At 38.7% G+C, this 21,403-nt stretch overlaps 1 pseudogene; it reads right to left on the bottom strand.

The window, feature by feature from the left end:
• Positions 1-7,427: 7,427 nt before the first annotated feature.
• Positions 7,428-8,356, bottom strand: LOC147372195 (olfactory receptor 6C74-like; annotated as a pseudogene).
• Positions 8,357-21,403: the final 13,047 nt, after the last annotated feature.

The raw sequence follows: 21,403 nt of genomic DNA, 5'->3' as shown, positions 1-21,403 counted from the left end.
ACTGTGGCTGCTGCTGCTGCACCGTTTCAGTCGTGTCTGACTCTGTGGAACCCCATAGACGGCAGCCCACCAGGCTCCCCCATCCCTGGGATTCTCCAGGCAAGAACACTGGAGTGGGTTGCCATTTCCTTCTCCAATGAATGAAAGTGAAAAGTGAAAGTGAAGTCGCTCAGTCATGTCGGACTCTAGCGACCCCATGGACTGCACCCTACCAGGCTCCTCCGTCCATGGGATTTTCTAGGCAAAAGTATTGGAGTGGGGTGCCATTGCCTTCTCCAAACAAACTGTGGAAAACTCTTAAAGATACAGAAATAAGAGATCATCTTCCCTGTCTCCTGAGAAACCTGTATGCAGGTCAAGAGGCAACAATTAGAACCTTATATGGAACAGCTGGCTGGTTAAAAATTGAGAATGGAGTGTGACAAGGCTTTATATTGCTACCCTCTTTATTTAATTTATATGGAGAGAGCATCATGAGAAATGTCAGGCTGGATGAGTTCCAAGCTGGAATCAAGGTTACTGGGAGAAATATCCACAACCTCAGATGAGCAGATGATGCCTCTCTAATGGAAGAAAGTGGAGAGGAACTAGAGAGCCTCTTGATGAGAGTGAAAGAGAATAAAAAAGCTGGATTAAAACTCAGTATTAAAAAACTAAGATCATGGCATCCAGTCCCATCACTTCATAACAAATAGAAGGGGAAAAGGTGAAAGAAGTGACAGACTTCCTCTTCTTGGGCTCTAAAGTCACTGTGGATAGTGATTGTAGCCATGAAATTAGAAGACAATTGCTTCTTGGAAGGATAGCTATGAGAAACCTATACAGAGTGTTAAAAAGCAAAGGCATCACTTTTCCAACAAAGGTCCATATATAGTCAAGGCTATTCGGAGAAGGCAATGGCACCCCACTCCAGTACTTTTGCCTGGAAAATCCCATGGATGGAGGAGCCTGGTAGGCTGCAGTCCATGGGGTCGCTAGAGTTGGACACGACTGAGTGACTTCACTTTCACTTTTCACTTTCATGCATGGGAGAAAGAAATGGCAACCCACTCCAATGTTCTTGCCTGGAGAATCCCAGGGAAGGGGAAACCTGATGGGCTGCCGTCTATGGGGTTGCACAGAGTCAGACACTACTGAAGCAACTTAGCAGTAGCAGCATGGTCTTTTCAGTAGTCAGTTACGAATATGAGAGCTGGACCAAAAAGAAGGCAGAGTGCCAAAGAATTGATGCTTTCAAACTATGGTGCTGAAGAAGACTCTTGAGAATTCCCTGGACAGAAGGGAGATCAAAGCAGTCAGTCCTAAAGGAAATCAACCCTGAATATTCATTGGAAGGACTGATGCTGTAGCTGAAGTTCCAATACTTTGGCCACCTTATGGGAAGAGCCAATTCATTGGAAAAGACCCTGATGCTGGGATATTTTGAGGGTAGGAGGAGAAGGGGACAACAGAGGATGAGATGATTGGATAACTCAATGGACATGAGTTTGAGCAAACTCCAGGAAACAGTGAAGGACAGGGAATCCTGACGTGCTGCGGTCTGTGGGGTTGCAAAGATATGGCTTGGTCGGATATGACTTGGAGATTGAACAAAAACAACCACAAAAGTGAAACATTCTATGAAGAAGTCAATAAAAGAGGATTTTAGCATCCCTCAACCAGTAATATTTTATCAGTTGACAAATATTTAAAATATTTGCCTGTAAAATAGCAGCATGTGTTAGTCACTCTGCTGCTGCTGCTGCTGCTAAGTTGCTTCAGTCGTGTCCAACTCTGTGCAACCCCATAGACGGCAGCCCACAGGTTTCCCTGTCCCTGAGATCCTCCAGGCAAGAGTACTGGAGTGGGTTACCATTTCCTTCTCACTCAGTCATGTCCAACTCTTTGCGACCCCATGGACTGTAGCCCACCAGTCTCCCCTGTCCATGGAATTCTCTAGGCAAGAATACTAGAGTGTGTTACCATTCCTTCTGCAGGGGATCTTCCTGACCCAGTGACTGAAACTGAGTCTCAGCATTGCAGGCAGATTCTGGAATATTATCTGTCTGTCTGTGCTTAGCTGTTCAGTCGTCTCTGACTCTTTACGACCTCCTGGACTGTAGCCTGCCAGACTCCTCTGTCCATGGAATTTTCCAGGCAAGAATACTGGAGTAGGTTGCCATTTCCCAGTTCAGGGGATCTTGCTGACCTAGGGATAGAACCCACGTGTCTCATGTCTCCTGACTTGGCAAGCGGGTTCTTTACCACTGTACCACGTGGGAATGGAATATTACTCAGTCATATAATAGAAAAAAACCTTTCCATTTGCGACAACATGGATGAACCTAGAGGGTATTACGTTATGTTAAATAAATCAAACAGAAAAGTGCATATGATTTTACGTATATTTGAAAATCCTTAAAATAATGAGCAAATGTAACTAAACATAAAGAATCATAGATACAAGTTGCTAGAGGAGAGCAGATAGAAGGAGCTCATTAATAAAATTAAAAGTGATCAGAATTTGAGAGCCTTAGGCTTTACTTGTATTATATTGTCTCAGCATATATCTAGCTAGCTAGATAGATATGAAAGAGTTAGTTGCTTAGAGGTGTCTGACATTTGCCACCCATGGACTGTAGTTGCCAGGCTCTTCTGTCTATGGAATTCTCCAGGCAAGAATACTGGAGTGGGTAGACATTCCCTCCTCCAGGGAATCTTCCTGACCCAGGGATCAAATTCGGGTCTCCTGCATTGCAGGCAGATTTTTTACCATCTTAGCCACCAGGGATATACATACATACATATATGGACTTCCTTGGTTATGCAGCAGTAAGTAATTTGCCTGCCAACTCAGAAAACACAAGAGATGTGAGTTTGATCCCTGGGTCAGAAAAATCCCCTGGAGAAGGAAATGGCAAACCACTCCAATATTCTTCCATGGAAAATCACATGGACAGTGGAGGCTGGCGGGCTACATAGAGTCTGTGGGGTCAAAAACAGTCGGACATGACTGAGCACACATGCACACATGCATATACATGTATATGTATGTGTGTGTATATGTGTGTGTGTGTGTGTATGCATGTGCTGTGCCTCATCTCTCAGTCGTGTCCGACTCTTTGCAACCCCATGGACTATAGCCCACCTGGCTCCTCTGTCCATGGGGATTCTCCAGACAAGAATACTGGAGTGGGCTGCCATGTCCTCCTCCAGGGGATTTTCCCAACCCAGGGATTGATCCCAAGTCTCCTGCATTGCAGCTGAACCACCAGGGAAGCCCCATATATATATACATATATATGGCTCTAGTGGTAAAGAACCTGCCTGCCAGTACAGGAGACAAAAGAGATGCAGGTTTGATCCCTGGGTCAGGAAGATCCCCTGGAGGAGGACATGGCAACCCACTCCAGTATTCTTGCCTGAAGAATCCTGTGGACAGAGAAGCCTGGTGGGTGACAGTCCATAGGGTCACAAAGAGTTGAACATGACTGAAGCAACTTAGCAGCAGCAGCAACATATGCGTGTGCAGCTAGAACAACTTAGCTGCTGCTAAGTTGTGTATAATATATATATAAAGTTCTGTACTTTAAAGATTTCTGAAAGCTAGATAATGCTTCAGGATCACTTTCTGATAATGGGGAAAAACACCTAAATTATCAGGAAAAAAAGTAATAAGTTGTTTAAATAACCATTTTTTTCTAAAATCATATTTATGAACCAAATTTGAGATACAGTAAATTCTACAAATTGTACAGGAACATGTAAAATTGTCCAATAAATTATATATTACATGTTTCTTCCTGCCTATATTTTATTCTGCTTCTTTAGATAGTTTTTTTAAAATGTACTTTATCCTAAATATTGAGTTACTATTGAAAGTAGTAAAACAGTCATATATTTTAAATAGACAGAGATTTCAAAGATATGCATCAACATTGATACTAATCTCTAAAATTTTCTTTTAATTACTTTGAGTATAATATGCCCCCAAAATTGGTAGTATGACAAATAATATAAATTAATATTAGTTTTAAGTATATTGTCACTGACCACAAATAGAATATTAACCTCTGGATTGTATGCTACTTTTGCATTCCAGTCCCCTATAGTGAAAAGGACATCTTTTTTGGGTTTTAGTTCTAAAAGGTCTTGTAGGTCTTCATAGAACCATTCAACTTCAGTTTCTTCAGCATTACTGGTTGGGGCATAGACTTGGATTACTGTGATATTGAATGGTTTGCCTTGGAAAAGAATAGAGATCATACTGTTGTTTTTGAGATTGCATTCAAGTACTGCATTACTGATTCTTTTGTGGACCATGATGGCTACTCCATTTCTTATGAGGGATTCCTGTCCGCAGTAGTAGATATAATGGTCATCTGAGTTAAATTCACCCATTCCAATCTATTTGATATCGCTAATTCCTTTTAGAACTAACACCCAAAAAAGATGTCCTTTGCATTATTGGGGACTGGAATGCAAAAGTAAGAAGTCAAGAAACACCTGGAGTAACAGGCAAATTTGGCCTTGGAATACGGAATGAAGCAGGACAAAGACTAATCGAGTTTTGCCAAGAAAATGCACTGGTCATACCAAACACCCTCTTTCAACAACACAAGAGAAGACTCTACACATGGACATCACCAGATGGTCAACAATGAAATCAGATTGATTAAGTTCTTTGCAGCCGCATATGGAGAAGCTCTATACAGTCAACAAAAACAAGACTGGGAGCTGACTGTGGCTCAGATCATGAACTCCTTATTACCAAATTCAGACTTAAATTGAAGAAAGTAGGGAAAATCACTAGACCATTCAGGTATGACCTAAATCAAATCCCTTATGATTATACAGTGGAAGTGAGAAATAGATTTAAGGGCCTAGATCTGATAGACAGAGTGCCTGATGAACTATGGAATGAGGTTCGTGACACTGTACAAGAGACTAGAATCAAGACCATACCCATGGAAAAGAAATGCAGAAAAGCAAAATGGCTGTCTGGGGAGGCCTTACAAATAACCATGAAAAGAAGAGTAGTGAAAATCAAAGGAGAAAAGGAAAGATATAAGCATCTGAATGCAGAGTTCCAAAGAATAGCAAGAAGGGATAAGAAAGCCTTCCTCAGCGATCAATGCAAAGAAATAGAGGAAAACAACAGAATGGGAAAGACTAGAGATCCTTTCAATAAAATTAGAGATACCAAGGGAATATTTCATGCAAAGATGGGCTCGATAAAGGACAGAAATGGTATGGACCTAACAGAAGCAGAAGATATCAAGAAGAGGTGGCAAGAATACACAGAAGAACTGTACAAAAAAGATCTTCACGACCCAGATCATCACGATGGTGTGATCACTGACCTAGAGCCAGACATCCTGGAATGTGAAGTCAAGTGGGCCTTAGAAGCATCACTATGAACAAAGCTAGTGGAGGTGATAGAACTCCAGTTAAGCTATTTCAAATCCTGAAAGATGATGCTGGGAAAGTGCTGCACTCAATATGCCAGCAAATTTGGAAAACTCAGCAGTGGCCACAGGACTGGAAAAGGTCAGTTTTCATTCCAATCCCAAAGAAAGGCAATGCCAAAGAATGCTCAAACAACCTCACAATTGCACTCATCTCACAAGCTAGTAAAGTAATGCTCAAAATTCTCCAAGCCAGGCTTCAGCAATATGTGAACCGTGAACTTCCTGATGCTCAGGCTGGTTTTAGAAAAGCCAGAGGAAACAGAGATCAAATTGCCAGCATCCTCTGGATCATGGAAAAAGCAAGAGAGTTTCAGAAAAACATCTATTTCTGCTTTATTGACTTATGCCAAAGCCTTTGTCTGTGTGGACCACAATAAACTGTGGGAAATTCTTCAAGAGATGGGAATACCAGACGACCTGACCTGCCTCTTGAGAAATCTGTATGCAGGTCAGGAAGCAACAGTTAGAACTGGACATGGAACAACAGACTGATTCCAAATAGGAAAAGGAGTTCATCAAGGCTGTATATTGTCACCCTGTTTATTTAACTTATATGCAGAGTACATCATGAGAAACGCTGGACTGGAAGAAGCACAAGGTGGAATCAAGATTGCCAGGAGAAATATCAGTAACCTCAGATATGCAGATGACACCACCCTTATGGCAGAAAGTGAAGAAGAACTCAAAAGCCTCTTGATGAAAGTGAAAGTGGAGAGTGAAAAAGTTGGCTTAAGCTCAACATTCATAAAACGAAGATCATGGCATCTGGTTCCATCACTTCATGGCAAATAGATGGAGAAACAGCAGAAACAGTGTCAGACTTTATTTTTGGGGGGGCTCCAAAATCACTGCAGATCATGAGTGCAGTCATGAAATTAAAAGACGCTTACTCTTTGGAAGGAAAGTTTTGACCAACCTAGATTGCATATTCAAAAGCAGAAACATTACTTTGCCAACAAAAGTCCACCTAGTCAAGACCATGGTTTTTCCTGTGGTCATGTATGGATGTGAAAGTTGGACTGTGAAGAAGGCTGAGCACTGAAGAATTGATGCTTTTGAACTGTGGTGTTGGAGAAGACTCTTGAGAGTCCCTTGGCCTGCAAGGAGATCCAACCAGTCCATTCTGAAGGAGGTCAGCCCTGGGATTTCTTTGGAAGGAATGAGCTAAAGCTGAAACTCCAGTACTTTGGCCACCTCATGCGAAGAGTTGACTCATTGGAAAAGACTCTGATGCTTGGAGGGATTGGGGGCAGGAGGAGAAGGGGACGACAGAGGATGACATAGCTGGATGGCATCACTGACTCGATGGACGTGAGTCTGAGTGAAGTCTGGGAGTCGGTGATGGACAGGGAGGCTTGGTGTGCTGCGATTCATGGGGTCGCAAAGTGTCGGACAGGACTGAGCGACTGAACTGAACTGAACTGAACGTGTATGCTACATTAAATGTAATTAAGTTAAACAATATTTTGTAGACTTGATTAATTAAAAATCAAAGATAAAAGATTGAAAAATTAGTGCAATTTGTTTTATATATTAAGAGGAAAAGGAAATGAGGTGAGGGGAAAGTCTATTGAAAAATATAAAGAAAACTAACTTCACAGAGCAAAGAGTTTTGTTAATGAGGCATGGAGGAAGTTAAGATGACTATAATAGAAATTAAAGGGGAAAATTGAGGGTAACTATGGATAGGGAGGGCTTCCCTTGTGGCTCAGCTGGTAAAGAATCTGCTTGCAATGCAGGAGACCTGAGTTCAATCCCTGGGCTGGGAAGATGCCCTGGAGAAGGGAAAGGCTACTCACTCCAATATTCTGGTCTAGAGAATTCCATGGAGTCACAGAGTCAGACAGGATTGAAGGACTTTCACTTTCACTTCAGGGATAGGGAAGCTACTATTGAAAACACTGTTATTATTGAGACACTTGTTGCTTTTCTTTATGTATAATGCAGTATACATAACTTCACTTCTTTGAGAAATATTCACTTCTTTGAGAAAGAAAGAATCCTGTGTATCATATTCACAAAGGTGTTTTTCACTTGTTAGTTCTGTAAAGTGTAGATAAAAAGGCTCAAAAGTGGTGCAACAGAGATATTGAGCACTGCAATTCCCTTGGAAAAAGATACTCTTTGCTTGACTGATGGTTTAGCATACATGAAGATGCAGCTGCCATAGTATAGAGTTATCACAACCATGTGAGAAGAACATGTTGAAAAAGCTTTTTTCCTCTGATTAGTGGGAGGGATTTTTAGAATTGTTTTTGTGATATAGGTATATGATATCATCAGTGTGACCACAAGTGTCACCAAAGCTGAGATGTATCCCATCATCTCAAAGATCTCTGTGTCTGAGCAGAAGATCTGCAGGAAGGGAGTTGTGTCACATTAGAGATGGTCAACAGTGTTGGAAGCACAGAAATCAAGATTTAGGCCTAAGAAGAGTGGTGGAAAGATGACAAAGAATCTGGCAAGCCAGCTACAGAAGACAAATTGAATGCAGATTTTATTGTTCATGATGGTTGTGTAATGCAGGTGCTTACAGATGGCACATAGTGGTCATAGGACATAGCTGCCAGCAAGTAAAACTCAGATGCTCCAATAAGGAAAGCAAAGAACACTTGAGCTGCACAGCCATTATAGTAAATGGTTTTGTCCCCACTTGCCATGGTAGCCAGCAATGTAGGGATGCATGTAGTAGTATAGGAGACTTCTAAGAAAGAAAAATTCTGGAGGAATAAATACATTGGGGTCTTGAGGTGAGGATCCACCAGGGTAAGTGTGATGATGATCAAATTGCCAGTGATACTTGGTAAGTAAGTGAGAAGTAAAAAGATGAACAATACAATTTTCAATCGTGGGTCATCAGTCAAACCTGCTAGAATAAACACTGGCACTGGTGTATGGTTTCCCATTGTTGTCCTGTACTTTTCCAGGTCTTCATAGTATAAAAGAAAGAAAGAAAATCATGATCCCAATGGAAAAGTAACAGTGATAATTAGTGTTTAAGGTAAAGTTAAGCGAAATGATGTTTCAGCTAGAAGAACACTATGCTCATTTTTGTTTTAAAGATGGTTGCATCAGGAAGAAAAACAGTTTGCATTTCCAGAGTACCTGGACAGAGAATTCAATCTTTAATTTGCAGTTCTGCTAAAAATAATCTATACAATAATTGTAATTGTTGATTTTTATGTGAAAAAATTAGAGGGATATTAGACTTTAAATCCATGGAAAAACATTTCTCTCTTGATAATCTACCAGAGTATTGATGACTTTCTTTTCTTGTTCAATTAAAGAAATATGCATACTAGAACCAAAATTTAATTTCTATGAAAAGTATATCACCTCCTTCTCAAACTCTTCCAAAAGATTGAAAAGGAAAGAAGACTCCCAGAGTCATACTATAAAGCCACCATCACCCTGATACCAAAATCAAACAAAAACACTACCAAAAAGAAATATCTTTGATGAATATAGATGCAAAAATTCTCAACAAAATATTATCAAAATGAATCCAACAACACATAAAAAGGAGTTGAGTTCATCCCTAGGTATCAAGGATGGCTCAACATATACAAATCAATCAATGTGATACATCATGTTAACAAAAGAAATAATAAAAACCACATGATCATTTTAGTAAATGCAGAGGAAACATTTGATAAAATTCAATGCCCATTTGTGATAGAAACTTGTACCAAAGTGAGTATTGAGGGTACATATCTCAACATAATAAATGCTATTTATGACAAACCTACAGCCAATACACTATAATATTGAATAGTGAAAATTTGAAAGCCTTCCTGTTAAAATTTGGAAGAAAACAAGGATGCCTACTCTCATCACTTCTATTCATTGTAGTATTGGAAGCCCAGCCAGAACACTCAGACAAGAAAAAGAAGTAACAATTATCCAAATTTGAAGGGAATGGGTAAAACTGTCATTAGATGCAGATGACATGATACTGTATACAGAAAACCCTAAACTATTAGAACTGAAGGACTTCCCTGGTAGCTCAGCAGGTAAAGAATCCGCCTGCAGTGCAGGAGACCCCATTTCAGGGGTTGGGAAGGTCCCCTGAGAAGTGGTAAGCTTTCCACTTCAGTACTCTTGGGCTTCCCTGGTGGCCCACATGGTAAAGAATCCACCTGCAATGAGGGAGACCTGGGTTTGTTCCCTGGGTTGGGAAGAGCCCTTGTAGAAGGGAATGATGATCCACTCCATTATTCTTGCCTGGAGAATCCCCATGAACAGACGGGCTACAGTCCATGGAGTTGCAGAGTCAGACATGACTGAGCAACTAAGCCCTGCACAGCATCACAGAAACTATTAGAACTGAAAAACTATTAGAACTGAAAAATGAATTCGGCAAGGTAGCAGGATACAAGATTAACATACAGAAATCAGTTGCATTTCTTTATGCCGACAGTGAAATATCAGAGAGTGTAAAAATCAATCCTTTTTAAGAAAAAGGGAGGAGGGAGGAGGGTTCAGGATGGGGAACACATGTATACCTCAGTCGGATTCATGTTGATATATGGCAAAACCAATACAATATTGTAAAGTTAAAAAATAAAATGAAAAAAATAAATAAATAAAATACATGTAAATAAAAAAATAAATAAAATGACAATTAAAAAGAAAGTGAAGATACTCAGTCATGTCCAACTTTGGCATCAGGTGGCCAAAGACCTTATAGGCTTTTGTACAGCAAAGGAGAACTCAAACAAAATGAAAAGACAACCTATTGACTGGAAGGAAATATCTGCAAATGGTGTGACTTACAAATACTTAATTACCAAAATATACAAATAGCTCATACAACTAAACAACAATAAAAAGTAACCCAATTGAAAAATAGGCAGAAGTCCTTAATAGACATTTCTGCAAGGTAGTTATACAGAGGGCCAACAGACATGAAAAGATGCTCAATATCACTAATCACCAGAGAAATGCAAATTAAAACTATAATGAGGTACCATCTCACACAGGTCTGAGTGGCCTTCATTGAAATATCCACAAATAACAAATGCTGGAGAGGATGTGGAGAAAATGGAACCCTTCTACACTGTTAGTGGGGATGTAAATTGGTACAGCCCATATGGAAAACAGTATGAATATTCCTCAGAAAACTAACATTGCCATATAATCTGGCAATCTCACTCCTGAGCATATAGATTAGCTGGGGAAAATGAAAATTCTAATTAGGGAAGATACATGCACCCTAATGTTCATAGTAGCACTGTTTGCAATAGTCAAGACATGGAAATAACCCAGGTGACAATCAACAGATGAATGGATAAAGAAGATGTAATATATATATACACACACACACATATATATAATGGAATAGTACTCAGTCATAAAAAAGAAGGAAATATTGTCATTTGCAGCAACATGATGGACCTAGAGATGATCATACTTAAATGAAATGTCAGAAATAGAAAGACAAATACCATATGGTGTCACTTATATGTGGAGTCTAAAATATGTTACTAATGAACTTATTTCCAACAGACATAGAGAACAGATTTGGGGTTGCCAAGAGTGAGAGGAAGTGAGGGTGGGATGAATCAGAAATTTGAGATTAGCAGATGCAAACTAATATACAACATACAATAAACAAGATCCTACTGTATTACACAGAGAACTGTTTTCAATATCTTGTGATAAACTATAATGGGAAATAAAAAGAATGTATATATATATTAAAATATACATTAAATTATATATATTTTATACATTCAGTTATATAACTGAATCAGTTTGCAGTACAGTGAAAATTAACATGTAACTCAACTATACTTCAATAAAATAAAATTTAAAACTAGACCTACCATAATGATCCTCAAGTCCCACTTCTGGACATATATCTGGAGAAAAATCTAATTCAAAAAGATACATGATGAACTTCAGTATTCATCACAGTGCTACTTATAATAGCCAAGACGTGGTTGTTCAGGCTTTGACAGCTAGAAAATTGGAAATCAGTATTAAGTTTGAAAACCTGTATTTTCCAAAGTTTTTCTCTTAAAAGTACAACATCTTATACAAGTAATTATAGGACAAATTATAGTGTATTTCTTTTACAAAATAAAAGATTAATGGTATCTCTAAAAACAATTTCCTGTCTCAATATGTTCACCATCAAACACATAAAATGATTAAGGTTTGTTGATGGTCACTAGATTAAGGCTTTTCTGTATTGAGGATGTCAAAGTTATTATTTCCAACCTCTAAAACACACATTATTATTTAAAAAGCATGTCTATAGATAAAAATATCATAAAAAGACAAATAAAAGCTATTTCCAATAGTAGCTAAAGGAGTTTGTGGGAAGAGTCTATAATAAAAAATATGACATGCTGCCAAAATCATGTTAATAATGTAGATTCTGCTGCTAAGTTGCTTCAGTTGTGTCCGACTCTGTGCGACCCCATAGACGGCAGCCCAACAGGCTCCCCCGTCCCTGGGATTCTCCAGGCAAGAACACTGGAATGGGTTGACATTTCCTTCTCCAATGCATGAAAGTGAAAAGTGAAAGTGAAAGTGAAGTCGTGTCCAACTCTTAGCGACCCCATGGACTGCAGGCTACCAGGCTCCTCCATCCATGGGATTTTCCAGGCAAGAATACTGGAGTGGGGTGCCATTGCCTTCTCCGAATAATGTAGATAGATATGGGTAAAAAAGATATGATTTTTTTCATAGACATTCTTTTTATATTCACGTAATTATAGAGCAAGCTACTATAAAGTTTTCTTCATTTTCAGACACAATTCAGTGGAAACAATTGTAGGCATATGTATATATAAAACACTTAACTCAGAATTTTACTGTGTCAAATCATTTCTTGTTTGAACTTCAATAATCACACACACCAACTAATCCCAATACACAGTGTAAAAGAATTACAAGGCTCACATTACAAAACCATTAGATGCTGGCCCTATGAATGCAATGATGTCTAGTTGTGTTAGATATTGTGAAGATCAGATAAATTTTAAAGGAAACATTTTTTAGTAGTAAATTACCAATACAGTGTTGTAAAGTTGCTGCTGCTGCTGCTAAATCACTTCAGTCATGTCCGACTCTGTGTGACCCCTGAGACGGCAGCCCACCAGGCTCCCCGGTCTCTGGGATTCTCCAGGCAAGAACACTGGAGTGGGTTGCCGTTTCCTTCTCCAATGCATTAAGGTGAAAAGTGAAAGTGAAGTCGCTCAGGCGTGTCTGACTCTGCACGACCCCATGGACTGCAGCCCACCAGGCTCTTCCATCCATGGGATTTTCCAGGCAAGAGTAATGGAGTGGGGTGCCATTGTCTTCTCCGATTGTAAAGTTAAAAAATAAAATTAAAAAAAAAATTACCACTCTATTCCATATGTTTTCTTTTACCATTTTCCCTAAATCAAACTGTAAGAGGTTTAGAAAAAGAAGTTAATACTTATGGCAAAAACAGACCAAAAGTAGGTTAAAATGTATCTGAAAGAAAATATAGTTTTAAAATTTTATTTGTGTGCTCAGGCGCTCAGCCATGTCCAACTCTGTGGCCTGATGAACTGTATCCCTCCACACTCCTGTCCATGGAGTTTTCCAGGCAAGAATACTGGAGCAGGTTGCCAGTTCCTACTCCAGGGGATCTTCCTGATCCACGGATCAAGCCTGCATCTCTTGCATCTCCTGCATTGGTACGTGGATTCTTTATCTCTAGTGTCACCTTTTCGGAGAAGGCAATGGCACCCCACTCCAGTACTCTTTCTTGCCTGGAAAATCCCATGGACGTAGGAGCCTGGTAGGGTGCAGTCCATGGGGTCGCTAAGAGTCGGACACGGCTGAGCGACTTCACTTTCACTTTTCACTTTCATGCATTGGAGAAGGAAATGGCAACCCACTCCAGTGTTCTTACCTGGAGAATCCCAGGGACGGGGTAGTCTGGTGGGCTGCTGTCTATGGGGTCGCACAGAGTTGGACACGACTGAAGCGACTTAGGAGCAACAGCAGCAGCAGCAGTGCCACCTTTTAGACATATCAATTCTTTTCATCTGTTTGGACTCAAGTAGTCTGCCAAAAACACTTAAAAACTCAAATATTTTTTCAGAGAAGATATATACACAGATTTATTCAGAAAAAGTCATCTCTACCTCAATATTTAATTTTTTTATCATCATACTCAACAGAGCATGCTGATATTTTATTCTTCTCTGAATCTCACTCCAGCCCTCAGTGAATGATTGTTTTTTTATAATCTATTTTTGGCAAATTTGTAAATGTAAATACTTTGTAATTAAAGCTTATTTTCAGATTTTTTGACTAGTGTATTGCATTTGCCCGTTTCAATTTGCTTATATATGCATCGAATATATTTCTAAGTATTACCTACTATGCCATATAAAATTATTCAACACTTGATCCCATGGAGTATTTATACTCCTGTGTCCCAAAGGAAAATAACTAATAATTATGAAGAAATCTTATGAGGATATGAAATCTAAGAAACCCATTCCCAAAGGATCACAAATTTATATGTTATACAAGAGTTCTCTCTATGCACTAAATATTTGAAAAGATATAATTATATATATATATATATATATATTCTTTTTTTATGTTACTTTAAACTATATCTCCAGAGAATTCAGTTTTGATTCCTCTAATATGTTTGCCCTCCCACACATTCATGTTTTGAAATCCTAAATACATAGATAATGTTTTGGAAACAGAAAAAGGAAAAAAAGAATCATTCTTATTGGTAGTAAAAAGTGACCATGTAAGTCAGTGTAAGAATGTAGCCTGTCATGGAAAAGAGTTGTGCCTCATACTGAATGAACCATTATTAATTCTCTAGACATTTCATGTTCTGTATGCAATTCCATTTCTATTCTAAAAGCTTCCTTTCATTAGTGTTTGTGTTATTTTTTATTGGGTCTTAAATTGATATTTCCTAATAAGTAAACATTCTCCACTTCTTCTGTGTTAATGAAATATTTATTTATGTCTCTCATCAGACTTTCTTGCAACTTGTGGCCCAGTGAATAAATTCTGTTCGAAGAATGTAAATCAAGATACTTTGTGCAAATTCCAGGAATTATTCTTTGATAAACAGTGTTCTCCCTTTTCCTCCACTCTAGCCTATCTCACTATTGTTATGCAGATGTGATGGCTAGCTATTTGGCACATTGCTGATGAGTAATTACAGTAGGAATGGTGAATAAACAAGATATTAATAGAACTCATCCAGCTTCCTGACAGCATTGCAGGGATATTAGCTTAAAACCTCTAAGTCTTCATTGAATATTTTCATCCTACCAGTCTGAACATTTCAAAGGAACAAAAATAAATTTTTTTGTTTGTTTAAACTGCTGTAATATTTGTCATTCTCATACCCTGCCAAGTCTCTGTTACACACTTCAGTTCTAAACCAATTTGGCATCTGTTGAAAATTCCCATACATAATTTATACTGTTGACAGCTTCTTGGAGAGCAAATGTGTTAATGGAAAATACTCTTAATTTTATTTTATCTGAAAATATCTTTATTTCTCCTTCATTTTTGAAGGGTAGTTTCACTGTACAGAATTCTGGGTTGACAATTGTTTTTTTCTTTCAGAACACTATAAAGATTGCCTTTTGTTTTCTGGCCTCCAGTGTTTATGAAGAAGTTAGAAATTTTTTATGCCATTGTTCCCCAGTGTTCATAGTTTGTAATTAGTCTTTCTTTTCTGGCCACATTAAATATTTTCTCATTATTTTTGGTGTTTAGTAGTTGGATCATGAGATACTTAGGTCTTTTATTATACTTGGAATTAGTTTGACTTTTGATTATGTAAATGTATGCTGTTCTTCAAATGCAGGAACTTTGAAGCCATTGGTTCTTCAAAATTATTAAATGTTCAAGTTACCCATTCAGTTGAGTTCAGTTCAGTCGCTCAGTCGTGTCTGACTCTTTTCAACCCCATGAATCGCAGCAGGCCAGGCCTCCCTGTCCATCACCAACTCCCGGAGTTCACTCAAACTCACGTCCATTGAGTCGATGATGCCATCCAACCATCTCATCCTCTGTGGTCTCCTTCTCCTCCTGCCCTCAATCTTTCCCAGGATAAGGGTCTTTTCCACTGAGTCAGCTCTTCTCATCAGGTGTCCAAAGTATCGGAGTTTCAGCTTTAGCATCAGTCTTTCCAATGAACACCCAGGACTGATCTCCTTTAGGATGGACTGGTTGGATCTCCTTGCAGTTCAAGGACTCTCAAGAGTCTTCTCCAACACCACAGTTCAAAAGCATCAATTCTTTGGCTCTCAGCTTTCTTTATAGAATTCTCACATCCATACTTGACCACTGGAAAAACCATAGCCTTGACTAGACAGACCTTGGTTGGCAAAGTAATGTCTCTTCTTTTTAATATGCTGTCTAGGTTGGTCATAACTTTCCTTCCAAGGAGTAATCGTCTTTTAATTTCATGGCTGCAGTCATTGTCTGCAGTGATTTTGGAGCCCAGAAAAATAAAGTCAGCCACCCTTTCCACTGTTTCCCCATCTATTTGCCATGAAGTGATGGGACCTGATGCCATGATCTTAGTTTTCTGAATGTTGAGCTTTAAGCCAACTTCAGGGAAGGCACTGTATAAATTTCTATTACTTCACTGACAATCTTGTCAGAGTTTCTCCTTAAAACTGTTGAATAAAGCAAAAAAAAAAAAATGGAAGAAGTAATAAAAGAAGGGAAAGGAAGAGGGAAAATGAAAGTAAAGACAAAAAAAAATAAGGAGTGAAGGAGGGAGAACAATGAAATAGACAGGAATTCGAAGGTAATCTTAGTTGGATCTCAGAATATTACCATTCAAACTTTTAGTATTGATGTTGGATTTGTAATTAATTTTACTAAAACTCAACTAATAGAATTGATGCTACTTATTAGCACCAATAGGTTAGCAAAATGAAAGTGAAAAGTGAAAGGATTAGTTGCTCAGGGTGTCCAACTCTTTGCTGCCCTATGTGTTGTAGCCCATCCAGGTCCTCTGTCCATGGAATTCTCCAGGCAAGAATATTGGAATAGTCAAAGGTAGTTATACCTTTATCTTATCTTCAGTAGTCTCCTTTTCTTGATGTATATCTGAGTTTCTGACCTGTATATCATTTGCCTTTTTCCTAAAGAACTTTGTTTAACAGGGCAAGTCTGTTGCAAATGGATTCTCTGTTTTTATTTCTCTTAGCCCACTTGAGCTGCTATAACAAAATATTATAAATTGAGTGGCTTGAACAGCAAACATGTATTTCTCAAAATCCCAGAGGCTGAAAAGTGTAAGATCTATGTGCTGCAGATTCAGTGTCTAAGGGGTTTCCCAGGTGGTTCAATAGGTAAAGAATCCGCCTGCTAATGCAGGAGATGCAGGAGACTCAGGTTCGATCACTGGGTCAGGAAGATCCCCTAGAGTAGGAAATGGCAGTTCACTCCTGTATTCTTGCTTGGAAAATTTCACGGATAGAGGAGCCTGGTTGGCTACAGCCCATAAGGTTGCAAAGTCCTGGACACGACTGAGCACAGCACAGGGCAAGGAGTCCCTGCTACATATTAATAGATTTAATAGTCTTTCCATCATGTCCTCACATGGCAGAAGGGATCGGGGATGCTCTCTGAGGCCTCTTTAAATGGGCACTAGTCCCATTTCTGAGGGTCTCTCCTTATAAGCATCACGTTTAAGCCCCACTTCAAATATCATTCCACTTGGTATTCAGTTTCAACATATCAATTTTGTTGTTGTTATTGTTCAGTCACTAGGTTCTGTCTGACTCTGTGACCAGATGACACAAACTTTCCAGTCTGTGGCAGTTTCTCTCAGCAAGCTATTATTTATTCTTCACCTTTGAAGGGTGTTTTATCTGAGTATTTATTTCTTTCAAAAAATTAAGTAGTTCACTCCTCTCTTCTTGCTTTCAGTTTCTGATGAGAAACTATAACTCCTATCCAATTTCTCTTTAGAGATTTTTTTTTTTCTGGATTTTTTTTTTTCAAGATTTTTATTTGTGTCCAGTTTTTTGTGGTTTGAATATGTTATGACTAAGTGTAGTTTTATTTAGTTAGTTAGTTTTGGTGGAAGGTGTTGTAAGGGGAAGCGAGAAGTGTTTATCCTGTTTGGTCTTGTCTTAAATTTCTAGATCTGAGATTTTGTGTTTGACATTAATGTTGAAAAGTTCTCAGTCATTGTCACTTCAAATATGTCTCTGGCTCTGTTTTTCCTTTGTTCTCCTAGTTTTCCAATCAAACATGTGTTGCATGTTTTGAAATTGTCCATTACTTCTTAGATGCTGGGCTTTTTTTTTTTTTTTCCTTTTTGCTTGATTGTTTTTATCCTTTTTCTCTTTGTATATCAGTTTGGGGATTTTCTATTGATCTGTCTTCAAGCTTGCTAAATTTTTCTTTGGCTATGTGTAGGAGACAGGAAGAATAAAAGAAAAGCAGGCCCCGGCAAGGGCCGCAAAATAAATGTATAATTATTGATAAACTGGATGCTATAAAGCATGAGACTCTTGGAACAAGTCCAGAGGGAACAGTTCATAATCTTGAAAACCAGATATGATCCTGGGGTCGGAAATCTGACCCCAGACTGTTTCTCAACTGGTGTCACGGAGTAACATGTTTTACATATCTGGTGGAAAATCTATAGATAAGAATATTAGTCTTAGTTACTGATGTGTTATTGATTACTGTTCCCTAATTACTCAATGGTTAATGATCATTTTGTTCTTTGGCCCTGAAGGCCACATGAGTTATAGTTTAACTCCCCGCATATTCTTTCCTTCACGGCTGAAAGTATAATGAAGCTGGCTTGGATTCAGTTTCGGGACCTTCACCTTGGAGCGGTGTTGGTCCCCTGATCCTACTTTTCTCTGGATTCTTGTGTTTCATTTCTCATTCTCTTGCCGTATCGCACTTTCGGAAACCCTGCTTGTCTAGCTAGTCTCGACAGCTATGTTCAGTCTACTAATGAGTTCATAAAAGGCATTCTTTATTTTCACTATGTGTGTATGTGTTTGTTAAGTTACTTCCTTCGTGTCTGATTCTTTGCAACACTTTGGACCATAGTCTTCCAGGTTCCTCTAATCCAGGCAAGAATACTGGCGTGGGTTGCTATGCCCTTCTCCAGGTGATCTCGACCCAGGGATTGAACCCATGTCTCTTATGTCTCCTGCATTGGCAGGTGGGGTCTTTACCATTAGTGTCACCTGGGAAGCCCTCTTTTCACTCTACTTTTTTCAATACTGACATTTTATTTTGATTCTTTCTTAGAGTTTTCTTCGCTCTAGTTATATTTTCATGGAGTTCTTTGTGTTTATCTAGATATTCCATTATAGCCTTTAACATATTAATTTTGACATCGGTTCTGTGATTCTGTTTTTGGTGATTGCCTTCCCACTTCCGTCTGTAGTTTTTTTCTTCTTTTGGCGTGATTTGTAATTTTGTGTTGAAGGCAGGAAATGATCTGTCTAGTAACAGGAACTAAGGTAAATAGGCCTTTAATGTGAGGTATTCTACTGATCTTGATAGACGTAGGTTTTATTTAGTGGTTGCTATAGCAATTGGTGCTAGCAGGGTCGAATTCCTCTAGCATTCTTTATTGTGAATCTCTTGTTGATTTGGGGTTTTCTTAAGCACTCCTCTTCAGAAAGTGTCTGCATCTTGCACTGTTTCCGCTATAATTCAGTTGTACCAGAGCTCTGTTGATGTTGTGTCAAGCTGTGGGAGAGGGTAAGCATTCTATAATTTTATAATGAAATCTGATTTTATTAGGCTATCATCATCACAGTGTCTCTGGTGATCCAACTTTTTTCCACTTTTAGGCAGGACAAGTGTGTTGGGGGCTAGAGTGTGAGAAATGCCCTTTCATCAGGTGTGATAGTTTTCTGGTAAAGTCTTGTGCTGTGGAAAGTAGGCCTTTATATATGGAAATGCTCTGGTAACATTTCATGATAACTCATCTCTGTTCCATTCTAGAGTCAAAAGGGGATCTTCCCTGGCTGTTCACTCTGAGAATTTGGTGGAGTCCTAGAAGGTAAAACCCACAGCAATCCTGCTCTGCTGCCTAAGAATACAGCTTCTAGGAGTTTCTCACTTTCACACTACCCCACAGGCATTTCCCTGTAGACATTCAGCATGTATAAATTTATCAATTTGAAGAATTGAAGCATTCCTGTCAGCTTATGGCTTTGTCTCCAGATAAGCAGGTCTTGGCTTCCTCTCTCTGGGTAGGCCTGTTTCTCCTGATTTTGTTGTGGTGGTTTGCCTTGCTACCTCAGTTCTCTAATAGGTACAAGAAAGCCATTGATCTTCAATTTTTTCTGCTTTTTCTGGTAATAGAGACATGAGTGATGACTTCTCAGATCTTTACGTGTTGAATTAAAACTGGAAATCCTCCAGGTGTGCTCTGAACCTAATTCTTAACCCTTCATATACTCACATTTATATTAATGTATCTTGATTATAGTTTTATGCCCATTACATAAAAGCATGCTTGACACATTTCAAGCACATGAAAAATATGTATTCAAGGAAGGAATGAATAAATTTCTAAATAAATGAAGGTAAAAAGATTGCATGGTGACTTCAATATAGTGTATTTTGTTGAAAAACTCCTGAGAGTGTAGTTAAAGGAGATAGGAAAAAAGTCTGTATCCATATTGACATGTCTTTGGTTTATTGTTTACTAACAAACCAAAGATCCAAAGGGAAACTCTGCCTTTGAATCTGAATGTCTTGGAGAAATTTGTTTACTCTTTAGGATATTTCCTGGAAATAAACAACCCTAATCACTTGCTAGGATAAACAGTTGTTTAATTTTAGTGCTATGCTGTATTATTATTAAATTAAATATTGTGAATATAAAGAATAAAGGAGATATTTGGATAGTCTATAAATTGCTGATCTGAGCTACAAATGGATAATCACAAAGTGTCTACATGTGTTAAATTTATTGGTTTTGCCATATATCAACATGAATCCGCCACAGATATACACGTGTTCCCCATCCTGAACCCTCCTCCCTCCTCCCTCCCCATACCATCCCTCTGAGTCCTCCCAGTGCACCAGCCCCAAGCATCCAGTATCATGCATCAACTCTGGACTAGGGACTCGTTTCACATATGATATTATACATGTTTCAATGCCATTCTCCCAAATCATCCCACCCTCTCCCTCTCCCACAGAGTCCAAAAGACTGTTATATACATCAGTGTCTCTTTTGCTGTCTCATATACAGGGTTATTGTTACCATCTTTCTAAATTCCATATATATGCATTAGTATACGGTATTGGTGTTTTTCTTTCTGGCTTACTTCACTCTGTATAATCAGCTCCAGCTTCATCCACCTCATTAGAACTGGTTCAAATATATTCTTTTTAATGGCTGAGTAATACTCCATTGTGTATATGTACCACCACTTTCTTATCCATTCATCTGCTGATGGACAACTAGGTGGCTTCCATGTCCTGGTTATTATAAACAGTGATGTGATGAACATTGGGGTACACGTGTCTCTTTCAATTCTGGTTTCCTCAGTGTGTATGCCCAGCAGTGGGATTGCTGGGTCATATGGCAGTTCTAGTTCCAGTTTTTTAAGGAATCTCCACACTGTTCTCCATAGTGGCTGTACTAGTTTGCATTCCCACCAACAGTGTAAGAGGGTTCCCTTTTCTCCACACCCTCTCCAGCATTTATTGCTTGTAGACTTTTGGATCACAGCCATTCTGACTGGCGTGAAATGGCACCTCACTGTGGTTTTGATTTGCATTTCTCTGATAATGAGTGATATTAAACATATTTTCATGTGTTTGATAGCCATCTGTATGTCTTTCAAGAAATGTCTGTTTAGTTCTTTGGCCCATTTTTTAATTGGGTCATTTATTTTTCTGGAATTGAGCTGCAGGGGTTGCTTGTATATTTTTGAGATTAGTTGTTTGTTGCTTCATTTGCTATT

The sequence above is a fragment of the Bos grunniens genome, chromosome 5, assembly GCF_055505025.1.
Source record: "Bos grunniens cultivar Pamir isolate PY7600 chromosome 5, Bosgru_T2T1.0, whole genome shotgun sequence".
NCBI classification, from domain to species: Eukaryota; Metazoa; Chordata; class Mammalia; order Artiodactyla; family Bovidae; genus Bos; species Bos grunniens.
The sequence above is the reverse complement of the archived record's forward strand: the minus strand, read 5'-3'. Positions and strand labels throughout refer to the sequence as shown.